The sequence below is a fragment of the Lissotriton helveticus genome, chromosome 6 (genome assembly GCF_964261635.1).
Source record: "Lissotriton helveticus chromosome 6, aLisHel1.1, whole genome shotgun sequence".
In the NCBI taxonomy this organism is placed as follows: Eukaryota; Metazoa; Chordata; class Amphibia; order Caudata; family Salamandridae; genus Lissotriton; species Lissotriton helveticus.
Window position 1 is genome coordinate 1,098,927,195 of NC_136067.1, and position 18,061 is coordinate 1,098,945,255.

An 18,061-nucleotide genomic window follows, 5' to 3' on the forward strand; every position below is an offset into this window, starting at 1 on the left:
AACCATAGGTTTCAGGCGTTATATAGTTAGGAATTAGCTTTTAAAGAACCTTTGAAATTCACTCAAAAACTATAAGTTTTAGGGGTGTTATAGTTAGCTGGACATTTCACTCATACAAAACCATTGAAATTGCTCCTATATAGTTAGTTGTACTAACTATATTTCGCGCACCCGCAATCCACTGCTGATGATGTCACATATTAGATCATTCATGACATGGTCAGTGACATCACTGATGACATCTCAAATGACATCACTGATGACATCATCCCGTGAATGTGGTTTGCTTCGTTATTTAAATATGCATTATATATATAGCAATTTGCATCGAAGAATGAGTGGATATATATAACTAAATATTTGGATGGAGGATTTAGTAGCAGTGTAATTGACTGTTTACTTGACCAATTTATAATGTCTCACTAAATATAGTGGATAGTGACTAAACTGTGTGGATATCTGTATCACATTGTCAGTTGTTGTGTAAACTGATTCTACAGTTGGTTACTAGCTATGTGAAAGTCTATATTAGTTATTGATTAGTTAACTGAGTATTGTATGGGAGTGTGAAAGTGTGTGTGGTTCGGTGGGGTGTGTGTGACTGTCCAAAGATGTGTGAATAGTTGATTCAGTTGATATATGAAGTTAAAACTACATGTTCTAACAGTTTGGGTGAGTGAATCTCTTTATGGGTGTGGTGATGAGCAAATATATTTCTCAATGGTACACTTGTGGAGAAGTGTGGCTCACTGGTTAGAGCAGGCAGACCCTGAAGCAGAGGTCAGACCCGGGACCAGGGTTCAATTCCCGACGCGGCAGGGTCTCGAGCTCAAATGTCCACGGACTCGATAATTCTCGCTTCGGTGCCTGACCTAATCATGGGTTAACACTCTGCAACTCTGGGCATTAAGCTTGCTTAATCTCCACAACGGCCCCCCGCGGCGGGATGCCTGGCTTTCACCTTGGGGATGCCCTCTAGGGGCTATCTCACAGGGAAAAGCCAAGGCGGGTTCCCAAGGCAAAGCGCTTAGAGACCCCTGGGTTATAAGCGCTATATAAATCCAAACATACATACATACTTCCAACAAACTAGAAAAATAAAAGGCAGTGTATGTGCAGTTGTTGTATATAAATAACTATACATAAGACTCAATGATTGTGTGAGTGACTGTATGGATAACTGTATACTTGTAATAATGATTTTATAATTCACTAAGTATGACTTACTATCTAAATGAATAGAAGAAGTGGTGTTTGTATAAGTGTTTTGCTAAGTAAATATGTAAGTATGATGCATTGTTTGCATAATTGAGTAGGATGACTTCATATGTGAATAGGATGCGTGCTGTTGTTTAATGTCACTATTTTTTATAGTGTTCTATTGTTCATTGACAGCATGTATGAGTGAATCCATAGGTAAGTGATTAGATGTGTGTAAAAATCTATGAATCACTGAGTGGATTTTTAGATACTTGTATTGCTGTGACAATGGATTCAAATATGATACTCTGTATTTTACAAAGAGTGATGAAAAATTGTAATAATGTATGAAAAGGTGTATGTGATTGTCACTTGGATGATGTCATCAGGGATGTCATTTGAGATGTCATCAGTGATGTCACTGACCATGTCATGCATGATCTAATATGTGACATCATCAGTAGTGGATTGCGGGTGCGCGAAATATAGTTAGTACAACTAACTATATAGGAGCAATTTCAATGGTTTTGTATGAGTGAAATGTCCAGCTAACTATAACACCCCTAAAACGTATAGTTTTGGAGTGAATTTCAAAGGTTTTTTAAAACCTAATTCCTAACTATATAACGCCTGAAATCTATTGTTTTTTCAGTGAATTTCAAAGGTTTTTAAATGCTAATTCCTAACTATATAAGGCCTGAAACCTATGGTTTTTTCAGTGAATTTGCAAGGTTTTTTAAATGCTAATTCTATTAGTGGATAACGTTTAAATATATTAATATCCTAGTGGGACCACCAGAGCAGCCCTAGGGGGTCAGGGCGTTTCTACCCTGCCCCCTTTTTGTGTTCTACACGTTTGTTTTTCAGCTTTCTTGTGCCTCAGTCTACCGAGCACAAGATGGATGCCAACACTTCCTGGTTAGAAGTGTTGACAGCCAATGAGCATGCAGCTTTCTCTGGAAGGCATGCTGATTGGCTGCCAATGTCTGTCAACACTAGCACAAGATGGATGCCAACACTTCCTGGTTAGAAGTGTTGACAGCCAATGAGCATGCAGCTTTCTCGGGAAGGCATGCTGATTGGCTGCCACTGTCTGTCAACACTCCAAACCAGGAAGTGTTGGCAGCCATCTTGTGCCTCGGTAGAACCAAGGCACAAGAAAGCAGTGAAACAAAGGTGGAAAACTCACAAAGAGGGCAGGGTAGAAGCACCCTGACCCCCTAGGCCTGCTCAGGGGGTACCACAAGGACCCCCCAGGCCCAAAAAATATATATATATTTTTTTAAATCGCGTGGTACGCGTACCGTGCACGTACAGACTTTTAAAAAAATATATATAATTTTTTTGCCTTGGGGGTCCTTGTGGGACCCCCTGAGCAGGCCTAGGGGGTTAGGGTGCTTCTACCCTGCTCCCTTTTTGAGTTCTACACATTTGTTTTTCTGCTTTCCTGTACCTCAGTCTACTGAGGCACAAGATGGCTGACCACAATTTCTGTTTTGGAGTGTTGACAGACAGTGGCAGCCAATCAGCATGCAGCTCGTGCACGAAGAGGTACGCGCACGGTACGCGTACGGGTAAGCGTACGGGTAAGCGCTCGGAGCGCGCCTATAGATATATATATTTTTTTGAAGTTAATTTTCGTAAAAACCACTGGAGCAACTTTCACCAAATATAGAAAAGGCACTTCTGCGTACCAGTCCCTACAATTTTGCAAAGTTTGGTGTAATTCCATTCAGCGGTTCGGGCTGTAGCCTTGTCTATTCGTCCTATGGAAATTAACATGGGGAAAACACGTTTTGGGACCCCCCTTTTTTCTCGACCCCCGCATGACGAATCCCCCCGAAACTTCCAGGGAAGAAGCGGAGCGGAGCTGGCCTAAGTTTTGGAAAATTACACCCAAATTCCTCAACCGGCGCCAAAGTTATTCCCAATAGAATGTTGCAGATTTCCTATGGTAACTAGGTCCTAACTATATATACCTACTGGCTATCACCAGTAGGTAATACACACACACACATGCACACACACACACAAACAAAATTCTCTCTTTAACAGATAGAGGCTCACTCAGCTCATTAAAAAAAAAAAGAACAAATAATTATCCGCAACTCGGACAAGGGAGGCAATATCGTTATCTGGTCTCGCCATGAATACATGAAAGAAGCATCATCACAACTGGATGATGGTAATTGTTACAAGAGATGAAACATGCAGATAGTCAGAATGTCCTGGAATTAATTGTATTCCAAATTAAATGTATGGCGCAACGCAGGGTTGTTAAGTATGCAAGAACTAAAATTGCTGAAAAATGAACATCCGATAATGCCTGCCATCTATCTGATCCTTAAATTGCACAAAAATGTATCAACACCCCCTGGCAGACCTATAATTTCCGCAAGAGGAGGTCTGTTAGAAAACACCTTCAAATATATAGACTTTTTCCTTCAGGAATATGTTAAAAAGTTGCCTTCTTTTGTTCAGAACTCGGGAGACTTTTTGAGAATTTTGAATACATTCGATTGGGACTCTAGCTACCTTTTAATGTGTCTAGATGTAACATCATTCTATATGTGTATTCACCACAAAGATGAAATCAGAGCCATAGAACATTATTTGAGTTCAATACTGCTACACTTATGTCATCATAACAAAATGCTGATTACAATGCTAACATATTGTCTTAACAACAATTATTTTCTGTTTTTAAATCAGGTTTTTCAGCAAATAAGAGGAGTGGCTATGGGGGCTTGTTTTTTTCCCTAGTTACTCTTGTCTCCTTATGGGTTGGTGGAAGGAGATGATTTTAAACAGAGAATATAAGGCATTTGTAGATGGTCATGTAAAGCTATGGCTACGTTACATTGATGATTTATTTGTTGTGTGGCAAGGTACAGAGCAGTCAGCCCAAGAATTCGTAAATATGATTATTCAAAACAACATCAACCTTCACTTTACTGCCAATATTAGCAGTACTAATGTATATTTTGTGGATGTAGAAGTGTATATCAAAAACCAAGAAATTGAGACAAAGCTGTACAGTAAACCAACTGCCGGCAATAGCTTTCTACATGCCACAAGTCATCATCCTTGGCATCTAATCCAAAGTATACCTTATGGAGAAATGCTGAGGATACATCGTGCATGTAGTAATGCAGGTGATTTAGCAGAGGCCCAACATTCTAGTAAAATAAGATTTCTGGAACGTGGCTATGATGAAAAGACAAAAGACACAGCCATTGAGAAAGCCAATGGTTTGGACAGAAATAACCTACTAGGCAACTACTCGAGAAAGCAAAGTACAACTGACGCTATAGAGTCTGAGACTAGGCTTATTCTCACTTATAGTCGTCAGCATAACTCTTTACGAAAGATTGTTATCAGAAATTGGCCAGCTGTTAGAAGTGATCCAGTATTGGGCAGAGTGCTGCCCAAAAATCCCTGCATTACATTTAGAAAATCCAAATCTATGCTGGATTCACTAGTCAAATGCAGTCCAGAACTATTAACATTGGCAAACTGGCTCACTGCCCGCAAAGGATTTTTCAAATGCAACAATTCTTGGGCATGTAAATATGCAGTGAATAAAACAACATACAAAACACCTGTTTCTGTGGAAAATGTAAAGATCACCAAATTCCTTACTTGTCGTACAGAGTTTGTTGTCTATGTGTTGAGTTGCTCTTGTGAGTTGCAGTATGTGGGCAGTACGAAGTTACAAGCCCACAAAAATATACTGCAACACATGAGAGCAATTACCAACAACGATCCAACATACCCAATAGCCCGCCACTTTAAAGACAAGCATAACAGTGACCTGAAACACCTTACATATTTCTTGATTGATTCCATCCCAACATCTAGACGTGGGGGTAATAGAGAGGCGAAATTAAGAAGTCTTGAAACACAATATATTGTTGAACTTGATACTAAGACCCCCAATGGACATAACTTGATTGAGGACTTTTATACATGGTTATAAGAAAAATGTTTAAGGTTAACCATAATGTCCATTTTTGGTGTGTGTTCAATCAGATGTTTTTTCCAACTAAACATTATTTTCTCTATACTGATAGAGGAGTATCTTTAATCTTTATAGCATGCTGCTATAAGCATTTAACATTTTGTTCTAAACACAGAGTTTAAGGGAAAACAATTTCTTAACTCTGGTTAAAGTCTTTTTTTAATTTAATTTTATTCATGTTCAGGAGCAGGGACCTGTTCCAAGTTATCACTATTTTCTCTTCTTTTTTCATAACACTTTAACTAGCACTGTAGATTGACGTGAAAAGTTGTTACATTATTTATGACTCACATTTGGTATTATATCATATGGGTCAAGTACATGCGACTGCCACAAGAGGTTGGGCTCAAGCTTAGTGATTTATCATGTATTATACAGACATTAAACATATCGCTGTCACCCCATCCTCTTGTTAAACATATGAATTTTACAACAATATGTTTTTAAGCATTGCGGTTCTTAAAGATGCAATTTGAATATTCATATATGAAATTTTTATGTATTTTATATGGAAAAGTTTTTTTATGTATTCAAACATGCATTTTTTAAAGGATTTAACCTACCATTATACGTATATATATATATATATATATATATATATATATATATATATATATATATATATATATATATATATATATATATATATATATATATATACATATATATATATATATTCACTGAAAAAACCATAGGTTATAGACCATATATAGTTAGGAATTAGCATTTACAAAACCTTGAAAATTCACTGAAAAAACCATAGGTTATAGACCATATATAGTTAGGAATTAGCATTTAAAAAACCTTATTTTACTCACACAAAACCATTGAAATTCCATATATAGTTAGTTGCACTAACTATGTATCGCGCACCCGCAATCCACTGCTGATGATGTCACATATTACATCATTCATGACATGGTCAGTGACATCACTGATGACATCACTGATGACATCTCAAATGACATCACTGATGACATCTCATTTGACATCAATGACCACATCACTGATGATATCATTCATGTGACAATACAATGCATCTCCTCACATTTTAATATAACCTCTGTTACAACCAGTGTTAAATACAGAGTATAATTTTTGAAACCATTGACACACCAATACTAGTTACTACATACGCACTCACTGATTCCTACGTCTACACACACATTCACTCATTCATCCATACAATCATTCATACATACAATCACTCATCTTTACAACACTATCATATGCACTCATACACCTATACAGACACTCACACTCTGCCACTCATCCATGGAGTTACTCACACACCTAGTCAGTCCTGTAAAGAATCAATCACACTTCCATTTTCTTGTCTATACAGTTAAACATAGAGCACCTTACATTTTCAAACATATAGTAACACATACTTACTTTCTTATACAATCATTGATACAAGTACACATTGATCTGCACAGAGTCACACACCTCCCAGCCAGCCACACACACACTCAGTCTCCCATACAAATACTTGGACAATCAATCAATAACCCATATAGTTAATCATATAGCTACTGATCAACACATGCAGTAGTTTACAGAACAACAGACATAATGATGCACAAATTAAGACAGTTTAGTCACTAACCCATGCACTCAGTGAGACACATTTAATCACTCACTCATACATTCAGTCATGCACCTACTAAATCCTTCGTCCAGACAGTTATACATCTACTCATTCTTCAATATCTAAAACATATTTAAACTTTACAGAAACACACAGTCACTGGATGATGTCATCAGTGATGTCATCAGTGATGTCATTTGAGATGTCATCAGTGATGTCATCAGTGATGTCACTGACCATGTCATGAATGATGTAATATGTGACATCATCAGCAGTGGATTGCGGGTGCGCGATACATAGTTAGTGCAACTAACTATATATGGAATTTCAATGGTTTTGTGTGAGTAAAATAAGGTTTTTTAAATGCTAATTCCTAACTATATATGGTCTATAACCTATGGTTTTTTCAGTGAATTTTCAAGGTTTTGTAAATGCTAATTCCTAACTATATATGGTCTATAACCTATGGTTTTTTCAGTGAATTTCATTGGTTTTTTAATAGCTAATATCAAAACCTTTACAATGTATTATTCTTTAAAAAGAAAAATATTTTTTACATGTTTTTTATACAATTTTTTTTGTATTTTTTTTGTTTCGCTCCCAGTACGCGTACCGGTTAGCTTCCCGTTAGCTCAATCCGGAGGCGCGACCCGGTACGCGAACTGGTAAACGTTCCTTTTGCGCACCTCTCGCGTTACAAAACAACATGGTGACGCTTCGCGTCAGCATGACGTTTCGCGTTCTCGCGTAATACGTCATATTACGTGCTACGTTTGCGTACCCGGAAGCGCACCGGTACGCGAACCGGAAGCGATCCGCGGCGCGGCGCCGACCGCGTAATGTAAACATAGCAGGTCATGTGACTCGATAATAACACTTTTCATTGGTTCATTTCACTTTTGGTTTCCTAATGATGTAATACAAGGTCATGTGATCTAAAATGGACACTTGTCATTGGTTTAGAACTTTTGTTTTTCCCAAATGATGAAAACCCCTCCTTCTTTCATCACTCTGACTTTCATCTTGGTGAGAGAAAGACCCTTTATTGAGACTTTGTGATGGCTTCATTAGTAGCTTCAGCTGGTGCTAGCCCACCACCTCCACCAAATCCAAGAAAGAGAGGACCACCTGCAGAAGTAATTCTGCAAGAAGAGGAAGAACAGGAAGAGGAGGAAGAGCATGAGTTTTTGCCAGAGGAGCCCAGGAGGTACAATCGACAGGAGAATTATATCTGGCAATTCTACAGAATTCCTAAGGGGCAAAAGAAAGTGAATGCTCGTTACGTGTTTTGCCGCATATGCGGTGACAGATTGTCAAGGGGCACCGATAAAAAATATAGTTATGGGAATCATACTATGCATCGGCATATGAGTAGGTGGCACCCAAATAACTATAGTGCTGCCCAGCTACGTGACCAACAACAACATCCCCTCCAAATGGCAAGAAGATCGGTGGTTCCAGAGGTGTCGGGACCAGAGGCGAGGGAGGTGATTGCAAACATCCAAATGTTGTTTGGTCACGTAAAACAAGTGTGCGTGGAATGTGGCGCTTTCATCTGCTACAGAGAAAGTAGCATCACTTTGATTTTGCGAGCAATTCAAAATCATATTAATGTTTGCACAAAACGCACCAAAAAATAAATTCATTTTTTTTTTTTGCTCCTGTTGAGCCCTTTATAATGGATCGTTTTTGTTTCCCCCCCCCCCAAAAAAACCAAAAAATTTTTAAAAACGTTCAGAAAATACAAAAAAAGTAAAAAAATGTTCAAAAAATACTAAAAAAAATATAAAACAACAAAAACATAAAAAAAAAAGTTCTTTTCAGAACTAACTCCCCATTATAAAAAAATTAGTAGAAAATTTGGAACTCTGCCAACCTGTATTTCTCTTAGTTCGCTCCCGGAGCGCTACCCGGTACGCGTACCGGAAGCTAACCAAAAAAATATTTTTTAAAAAAGAACAGTAACTATAAGGGAAGGAAATACACAGTTATGTTAAAAGAAAGACAGCTCTAGGGAGTAAAATAAGGATACTGTTACCTACAATCCACTGTTGATGATTTCACATATTACATCATTCATGACATGGTCAGTAACATCAACAGCAGTGGATTGTAGGTAACAGTATCGTTAGTTTACTCCCTTTAGCTGTCTTTCTTTTAACATAACTGTCTATTTCCTTCCCTTATAGTTACTGTTCTTTTTTAAAAAACATTTTTTTGATCAGTCATAAACAGTGACATTAATAGAAACAGAGAGAGTGAACAAGAGTGAAGAACTATGGTCCTCCTGAGCCACCCTCAGAAAACCAAGGGGGTCAAGATACATCTACCGTGCCCCCTTCTACCTATTCTGAACATTATTTGCCCTCCATCTTGTATCTTGATTCGAACGAAACACAAAATGGTGGACTGCCATAACGCTGCTGGTTTGCGAACCGGGCAACTTCCCAGGAAGCGGTCCCCAAAAAAAAAAAGTTGGGAAAGTAATTCACAGACACTAAGAGTAATAGAGATGGAGTGAGTGAACAAGACTGAGGAACTATGAGAACAGAGGGACTGAGAAAAAGAGTGGAAGGAGTTGAGTAAATAGGTAATAGAGAAAGGAATGAGGAAAGTAGCAAAGGCAGGAAACTGAGGATTAAAGAAGTGAAGCAGTGGATCTAATAGTAGGTGAATGTGATAGAAATGTAACGAAAAGAGTACAACTATTTACCTTGTAATTGCTGTTAAATTAATCACATTTTATTTCTATACTTTCAATCTGTGAAAGAGAGAACCAACATTTAAAAAAAAATTAAAATATGTATTTAAAAATTACAAAAGACAAGGGAAAATATTGAAGGACAAATAGTTTTTCAACAACTTTGACACTGACAGAAGCTTCTGCTTCTCCAGGTCCTCTACACAATGCTAAAGATATACATTTTAAACTAACAGTATCTTGATGCAGATGAAGTGAGGACTATCTTAAAACATGGTGCATCTTTTGCATTGCTCTTGTTTCAGAAAAGTGTCGCTTCAGTATGCCAATAACATGTCTCCTATCCAGAGATTTGTTTGAGGTGAGGCCTACTCAGAGTTCAAGATGAGATTTACACTTGTTGAAGTGTACAGAGGAGATAATATCTGTGAAAGTCTACTAATGAAGTGAGTCATGTCCACTGCACTCTTCAACAAAGTAGAAACCTCCTATGTTTCCCTGGACAGACCTAAACTTGATCTGCACAATGTGATTCGTAATGATAGGAAACTCAAGTGATGTAATTGAAATATGTGCAATTTATTTTGCTCATTTCACAATCACATCACTTGTGTTTCCTTTGCTTAGGTATCTCATTGTGCAGATGTAGTCCAGCATATGAAAGATTACGTAGAAGTGCAGCACTGCATACAATAAATTTAACACTTACAGAAAACTCACCTTCTCCATGCCTCCTACACAGTTCTACATATACATCATAAATGCAAACAGTACAGAATTAATTATACATGTTAAATGGTTTATTTTTGCTGTTCTCAGAATGTATCAAAATTCACTAAAAACAGTGACTTGAAGGTATTCATCATGTAACAGCGGGGAAAAAAAAACACAATCAAAATGATTGTGTTTAAAAAACCCATACAACATCAGAAAATAAAATTCAGAACTCCTTAAAGTTAACTTACTTTCCATGACGTCCAAGGATGTCCTATAAACAGCTTACACTCTTTTGTGCTGTTATTACTTTCAGCCCGCCACTTTCTGAAAGAAAACCTCCATCGTTTTTAAAAACACGTTACATGCAATAAATGACTTCTTGCTCTCTACCACTATTTTCCACAAGGCCAAATCTAGTCAGAGATATTTATAACTCTTGGATTTCTTGTAAGCCAATCCCATCATTTGGCATTTCCGCAACTTTCAGAATTAAAATGTTGAAGATCATTTTCACAATCCTGGAATAATAATATCTTCCCCTTCTTGGTCAGTCATGTTCTACATTTCCTATGACACTGATACTGCTTAATATGAAGCAGACTTACACTACCTCTATGAGTACTACAATTATTTAATTCTCTACATCACTTTTAATCACAAAGCAATGTAAAACAGTAGACAGCATTGCAGACTTACATTCCCTCTACTCCATGTTTTGATTGGCTGCTTCAATTAGCTTATGAAAAGAAACAATTTTTCTGAACTCATTTAAAGTGCACATACATCTCCATAATGTCCAATCCTTTGATTAGAAGTTATGTCTCTGAACTACACTTATCCTCAAGGCCAAATTGTGTAGGAGCCATTAGAACTTCTTGAAATTCCACAGATCATATCCCGAGATTATTTTCCTAAAATTTTGGTTTTAAAAACACCAGGTAAGAGTTTTTAAGGTCATACGGCAATTTTTTTTTGAAAATTAAAACAGAATCATTGCAGAATGACCAGCCATTTCTAGACTTTAAATAAGCTGTGTAATGTCCTGATGATATTGAAGGGCCGTCATGATATATAATTGCTGTAGTTACAAAAGTCCTTCCTGATATTGACAACTGCGAAGCTACAAATTTTTTTATTAAAGTTGTCAATTTTGTTCCATCAGGCCTACATCGTTGGAACATTAAAATGACGTACTGGCCATATTTTCGTATAAATAATGTGGACATCATTTCAGATTTACATTGGCTACACTCCATGCTGTGATTAGCAGCTTTTACTAGCTTATTAAAGGAGACTGATTTACTGTCTGGCAAAGTTAAATATATAAATCTTTCTGAGTCTACACTAGTAGTACTTGATACCATACAGTTCTCGCAGTCATGCTGCCATTGATAAGAAAGCCCAAACAGCTGATCTACATCTACACCTTCAGCATGTAATACATCAAGCATATACATTAAAAACTCCTGACAATCTTGCTGAATATTTTGAGAGAATTGTGTTTGCCCTGAACATCTGTCTAACAGGTTTCGAATTTCAGACACACTTTCTATTTTTGTTCTATCTGTGCTACATTTCTCTAACACAGAATTCAACAAACTGCAAAATCTTTGATCAGAATTGACCACAATCTCTTCTTTTACATTTTTTAGAGAAAACAAAACATTCATTACTACATTAGCATAGCAGTTGACACCAGAACTGTTTTCAAACTGAAAACCAACAACATCTTCAACAGAATCCTCTTTGTTTCTGCTTGTAATTTTAGGTTCATTCACTTTTTGTCTTTTTGCTACAACCTCCCCAGTATTGTTCTCATTTCTTCGTTTCCGGCCTACCAGACGTTTCTCAAACAAAGGAAACTGAGGCAAATGTGGCGCATACTCTCTTCTTAACCTATTGTATTCCTTAACACAATCTAGATCTGCACAAATGTTTCTGACATCACACTCAATCAAGTACAATCCCGATAAAGTTCTAACTCGTGACAATGCCACATATGCCATACCCTCCTTGAACACAGAACTGCCAATATTCACCAATGCAGTGTCTACACTTAAACCTTGCGATTTATGAATTGTCACCGCATATGCCAAGCAAACAGGGAACTGCTTACGGCGAACATATAAGTCTTTTACAAGCAAAAATCTAGCAGAACAACGAGCAATTAGCTGTACTTCCTCAATGCCATCAAATTTAATTTTTAAAAATTCAATTCCATCTCTATTTCTGTATTTCACAAAATCAACAACATTACCCATTGATCCATTTACCAGACCTCTTTCAACATGTAAATTCCTTCTTAAAATTATACGGCAGTTCAAGCACACATTCAGAGTCTTTTCAAAACCTGCAGTTTTAGATATAGTCTTCTCTAATGAATCCAATTTTGATTTCAGATTCTCAGACAAAATAATTGTTGATCCCATATGCTGTACTCTATCAATAGCTTCCACTTTCACAATCTCTTGCTTTTCTAAATGCAACATTTTGTTGTTAAATTTGGCACATTCTGCAAGAGTTGGCATCAAACATATTCCAGATTTCTTATCAGTAATTTTCTGAAAAATATTCTCAGGCACAACATCTTGTTCTGGATATAAATTTGACAGTAATCGTGCATGTAAAGCTTCTTTTCCATGCTCGGTCACTTTTCCAATTCTAACATCTTGTAGAATAGTCTTGTAAACTTCATCCTTTGCCTGACGCATATTTTCATGCAGTTCAGCATAATTGAAGTTTAACCATATATTGACGTTGCCAATGCTGCCTAGGCACTTCCTGGTATCTTCATGCGTGAGCATTTTGAACACAGGTTGCCCTTTCACTGGTGTCAGCTGCAGAAGATCTCCGAAAACAATGATGTGTTTGCCACCAAATAACACATCATACTCTGTTTTGAGAACTTCTTGCATCCTCAAATGCACAAAGGCAAGCATGACATTGGAAACCATGCTTACTTCGTCAATGATAAGAAGTTTCATTTTCCTCAAGATTCTTGAAACTTCAAAACAAGCATCTCCAGATAGCTTGTGATATTCTAATTTGTTGTCATGCTCCACTGGCAGCATCAGTAAACGATGTAAAGTAATCCCTTTAATATTATGTGCTGCCAGTCCAGTTGGAGCAGTGACAACACAAGACAGCGATGACTCTGTCCTTTCCTGCAAATAGCATGAAATTGCTTTAATGAGGAAACTTTTTCCAGTTCCCGCTTCTCCACTCACGTACAGTCGGACAGGCTTCAACGACGTACATGAGCACTCTTTCTTATCATGACTTAATCCATGATCAATTTGCATGGTAACTTCGTCATATATTTTCCTCTGCTCAACGTTGAGTTGCCTTTCCAACTCTTCTAAGTTAACCACATCCTCTTGAGCATGTGCCATGGCTCTTTCCACCTCATTCATAGCAGTGGCAGCTTCATTTTCAATAAGAGGTCCTCCTAGTGGATCCTGACTCAATGAAGCAGAACTCTGAGTGTCCTGAGAACTGTCTCTGGCAATCTCGGCTGCAATTGTTGCTTCCTGCTCAATTTCCGCATTCAACATTTCTACATATTTGGGAAAAGCAGGACATTCTATGGTCTCCTTGGCGGCATTGAAAGAGTCTTCATAACAGAGGAAATCTCCAAGCAGTTCCTCTTCTGCACGCCAAGGCTTGAAAAGTTGCAAAAGTGCTAAATAGAAAAACTCCTTTTTTTCAGGAGATTCGCCACTCAATTTTCGATGGTTTATCAAGTGGCATTTTCTTTGCTTCACCAGACATCCCTCACTTCCTATTACAGCATACACTCCTTTCTCAGTATCTTCTTTGATGTTCCTCTTGAACATGTAATTTTGCAGAACCTCATACAGACAAACATTCTCGAGGTGACTGCTTCGATTTGGATAATATGTATCCAACATGTTGGTCTTCAAAATGTCGGTACTGTTTGGCTCCTTTTCCGCCAAATACTCAATTTCCCGCACAGGTTTGAGAACTCGATTACGCGTTGCAGCAAGACCAAGACTCGCCCAAACGATACTCCTGGACTTGGCATAGAGACTTGCTGAAGACAACCGGTCAGAACATTCGTACGCTCCGATTTCTCGATGCGACAACATCTTCAGACTGAAACTGTACAACTTCTTGCTGAGGCTCTTTTCATGGGAAATGTCCTCCCACATATCCTTCAATTCTGTCTTCTCTTTTTTGGTGATGTAAGACGTCACATACCGAGCCACAGCCATACAGTTATCAGCCACAAACTGTATATCCATGTTAGCATTCCACATGGACAAAATCACCGGGTTGTAGTCGTTGATGTACTTGGACTCTTCGTTCCTCTTCAAATTGTAAGTGTTTTTAGGTGATTTCTTCATGACATTGTGTCGCAGCGAAGACATCAAACTGTTTACTCTTCCTTTAGAAATCACCGGTCGTGGATAGCCGAAACGACATTTAGTGTAGAACTTGTCCTTGTTTCGGAATTTACGACGGCAGTACTTTCCACATCGATGGCTTTGGAAACGCAGAACTTTTTCTCTTAGGCTTTTCTTCTCCTTTGCGTTTGGAACAGCACACGTAGAATACTGTTGGATGAAACTCATCACTGAGTCATCTGGATCCGTTCCAAATTTAGGTGCATCCTTGATCCACAGCAACATATGTATATGAGGAGCACCTCTTGCTTGGTACTCCTTTCTCCAGAAGAAATCCAACACCTCTCCAAGAGGTGGATTCTTCTTATTCATGATGAAAGACATCATAGCTTCAAATCTATGATTGAAGTACCTACATACATTGACTGGATCCAAAGAGCACAGTTCTCCGGGTGTCTTGAATTCGATGTTTTCTACGTTAGCATTTGCCTCTCGTAGAAATTCAAGTAAGTCTTCCCAGCCATACTCGGCACAGCTCAGAGTGAGGAACCATGTGGGAGTACCTAAGTTCCTCAGCATACATTTTAAATCACCATGACGACGGTACCAGTACTCATTAGTACCACGCTGACACGCCATGAGATTAATCAGGTGAGAATCCAAAATACTATCTTGGACATTCACTTTATCCATAAAATCACTTGCCGAGATGTTTTGCATGTGTATACCACTTTTCAAGATGTGGTTCACTGCATATGACAGTCCAGACAGATCGCTTTCAAACAGGAGATGAAACAAATATGGAATGCATTGTCGAAACCTAGCATCTCCTGCATACAATCGCAAAGTCCGGTATTCAGAAGCAGGAATTTGATGAGGTCGCTCATCATATCTTCCTCCCTGACCTGTTGGAAAAAGCTGTGGGAAACACCGAGCTTCCAAACTTTGCTCCCAAACACTAATGGGACTCCCTTTGGCTTGTTTCATTTGAAACAACTCAATAGCATTCCCCATGACTTCCTTTGAATGCAAAGGATGAACACTATAATGTTCATATATTTCCTCACTAGTAGAGAGTTCTACTTTCTCAATTTGACCAGCACACAAATCGCTATCCTCTTCCTCACTTACTTCCTCTTCTTCAACATATACATTCTTATAGTATTTATTATTTTTTTTCAAATACAATGTTGCCTTTTTAACTTTCCTAACATCTACTAAATCTTGCCATATTTTCTTATTCTTTGTCGGAACCCCATTAACTAAGATAACCAGAGGTTCCTCTTCCACTTTTTCTACTCCAATTGTGTTAATGTTTTTCTTCAAATCTAGAGGCAAATAAACAACTCTTCCCTTTAATCCTCTCTGTAAATCTGATGGAGGCAATTTCCCTGTCTTTGGCTCCATTCTTACAATAGCCTGAAAGGGATGGATACTTTGAATCAAAATAGATTCATAAGTATTTAAGTCCTTCAATTCAGAAGGAATCTCAACCAATTCCAGATTATTATGAACTGCTCTAGCAGGCATCTGGTTTTGTTTTAATTTGTTACAACAATAAGTACACACACGTTGATCCAATCCCAAATCAAAACAATTTTCTACCATCAAGTATGTTGCAAAATCCTTCCATTCACTATTATTTTCCCTTTCACTTTTTGCATATAAATCCACTAACTTAGTCTGATTCTTATAATAAGTGCGTCGACAACACACACAAGTGAAATTAGGCCTCTCACTTGATTTCATGTCAAACGTCGCAATTTCCCTCTGGAAATTATCTGTACTGGAAACATGTACAGTATCTTCCAAATGACCCTCTATTTCTTGCTCAATTTCAACATTCTCCTCTTTACTTCCAAAGTAACAAAACTCAATTTCTTCACATATATTCCTCACATCTATTTCAGAACCATGCAGAAGAGCAGCACATAATTGTTTCAGCATAATTGCTGGACTCTTAGCATAATACAACAGTCTAACTAACTTCCTCACTTTGTTATGATGCACTGCTAGCATCCTGAAATGATGAAAAACACTCTGGCATACTCTCCTGGAAAGACAAGCCAGTGAATGACCATGCAAACCTGTCACTTCTCTCACTCTGCAAGGATCTAATTCTTGCAACAACCTCATTTTCTGCTTCAAACTTTTCTTGTTAAATGACCGTACAAAATCACAAAGCAAATTGATAGAATCCTGTCGCACACTGCAAATACTACTACACTTCCAGGTGTACACAGGACCCTTAGCACGTCTTCCTAAAACCTCATTACCTAACAACTCTTCTGCCTCTGTTGTCACAAGTTTTTCTTTTTCAACTGGACAACCATCTTTCACTTCATAAGCACGACCACTGATGTCAACTGCATGCACCAAATCATTATCCTGGAAATAACTCTCTTCATTAAAAAATGCCTCACAGCTTGAACTATGTATCCATTCTCCAGAAAAAACTTCACAAAAATTACTACGATTAACTATTCTCTTCCATCTACTATTTCTTTTGAAATCAAAAATTGCCTTGTTTAGCTTCCTAATTCTATTGATTATCAAAATAAATAACTTACGTTTAATTTCAAAAGCCTGATCAATAACTTTCTCAACTTTTTTTTTTCTCCTATAAAAAACTAATTTCTGTTGACCTTTCTTAATATTTTTTAACAAATTGCCAATTATCCTGTTACGGAACATTCGTTTACGAATCTCCGTAAACTGTTGTTTCCTTCTACTATCATGCACAGATTTATCTCTTGCTCTAGCAGTAACATTTTCATTTGTCCTTTTCTTTCCATTTGATTTACTTGTGTTGTTATGGATTGAAACATTTTCTGTACTAATATTTTTTTTATTTGAAATATTTTTTATGAAATATTTAGAGCTCTTACCCGGTGCTTTCTTCATCGCTTGAGAAATCTTTTTGTTAGAGGACTGCTGCATTTTTTTTTTCTCCTGCTGTCTTTGACGTTTTGCAGCCTTCATCTCTCTTATTTTTGTAGGCATAGTTGAATCTGAGGAAAAATATAATAAAAATGTTAATAAAAAAATATTATCAAACAGTAAATCAGTAATAGTGATCAAAAACATAACACACTACTTGACATTTTAAATAGAAGATTTTTTAGTCCTTGCAAATTTACAATACAGAAGTAGCAGAAAAGAAATGAGATTTATATTTATGTTACCTATGCTATTTTATATGTGAATCTGATCTAATTTTATGAGCATATTTTAATATTTTATTGAAGACACTACACATAACCTGTTTTTGAAGGTGTCTTTATTTTTAAATTAAACGGTTTACCTTTTTACTTTTTATTCATTATAAATTTTAAAAATAAATGTTTATAATTCCAAAGGCTCAAGCAGGTCATCTTCCCATCCTATATCATATAATTCGGACAAATCTGCATCCTCATCACGCTCTTCTTCATCCTCAGGATTTAAATCATCCAATGGATCAA

At 37.3% G+C, this 18,061-nt stretch overlaps 1 protein-coding gene and 1 long non-coding RNA gene across 2 annotated transcripts in view; one reads left to right on the forward strand and one right to left on the reverse strand.

Annotated features, from left to right (window-relative positions):
• LTBP1 (latent transforming growth factor beta binding protein 1) overlaps positions 1-18,061 on the forward strand; it is a 1,223,697-nt gene that overhangs the window by 266,756 nt on the left and 938,880 nt on the right. The window lies entirely within an intron of this gene.
• On the reverse strand, positions 9,526-17,609 carry LOC144763291 (uncharacterized). The gene is made up of 3 exons (XR_013596205.1): positions 17,486-17,609; positions 10,479-10,554; positions 9,526-9,573 (listed from the first exon to the last, which is right to left on the reverse strand). It is a non-coding gene; the product is annotated as an uncharacterized LOC144763291 (long non-coding RNA).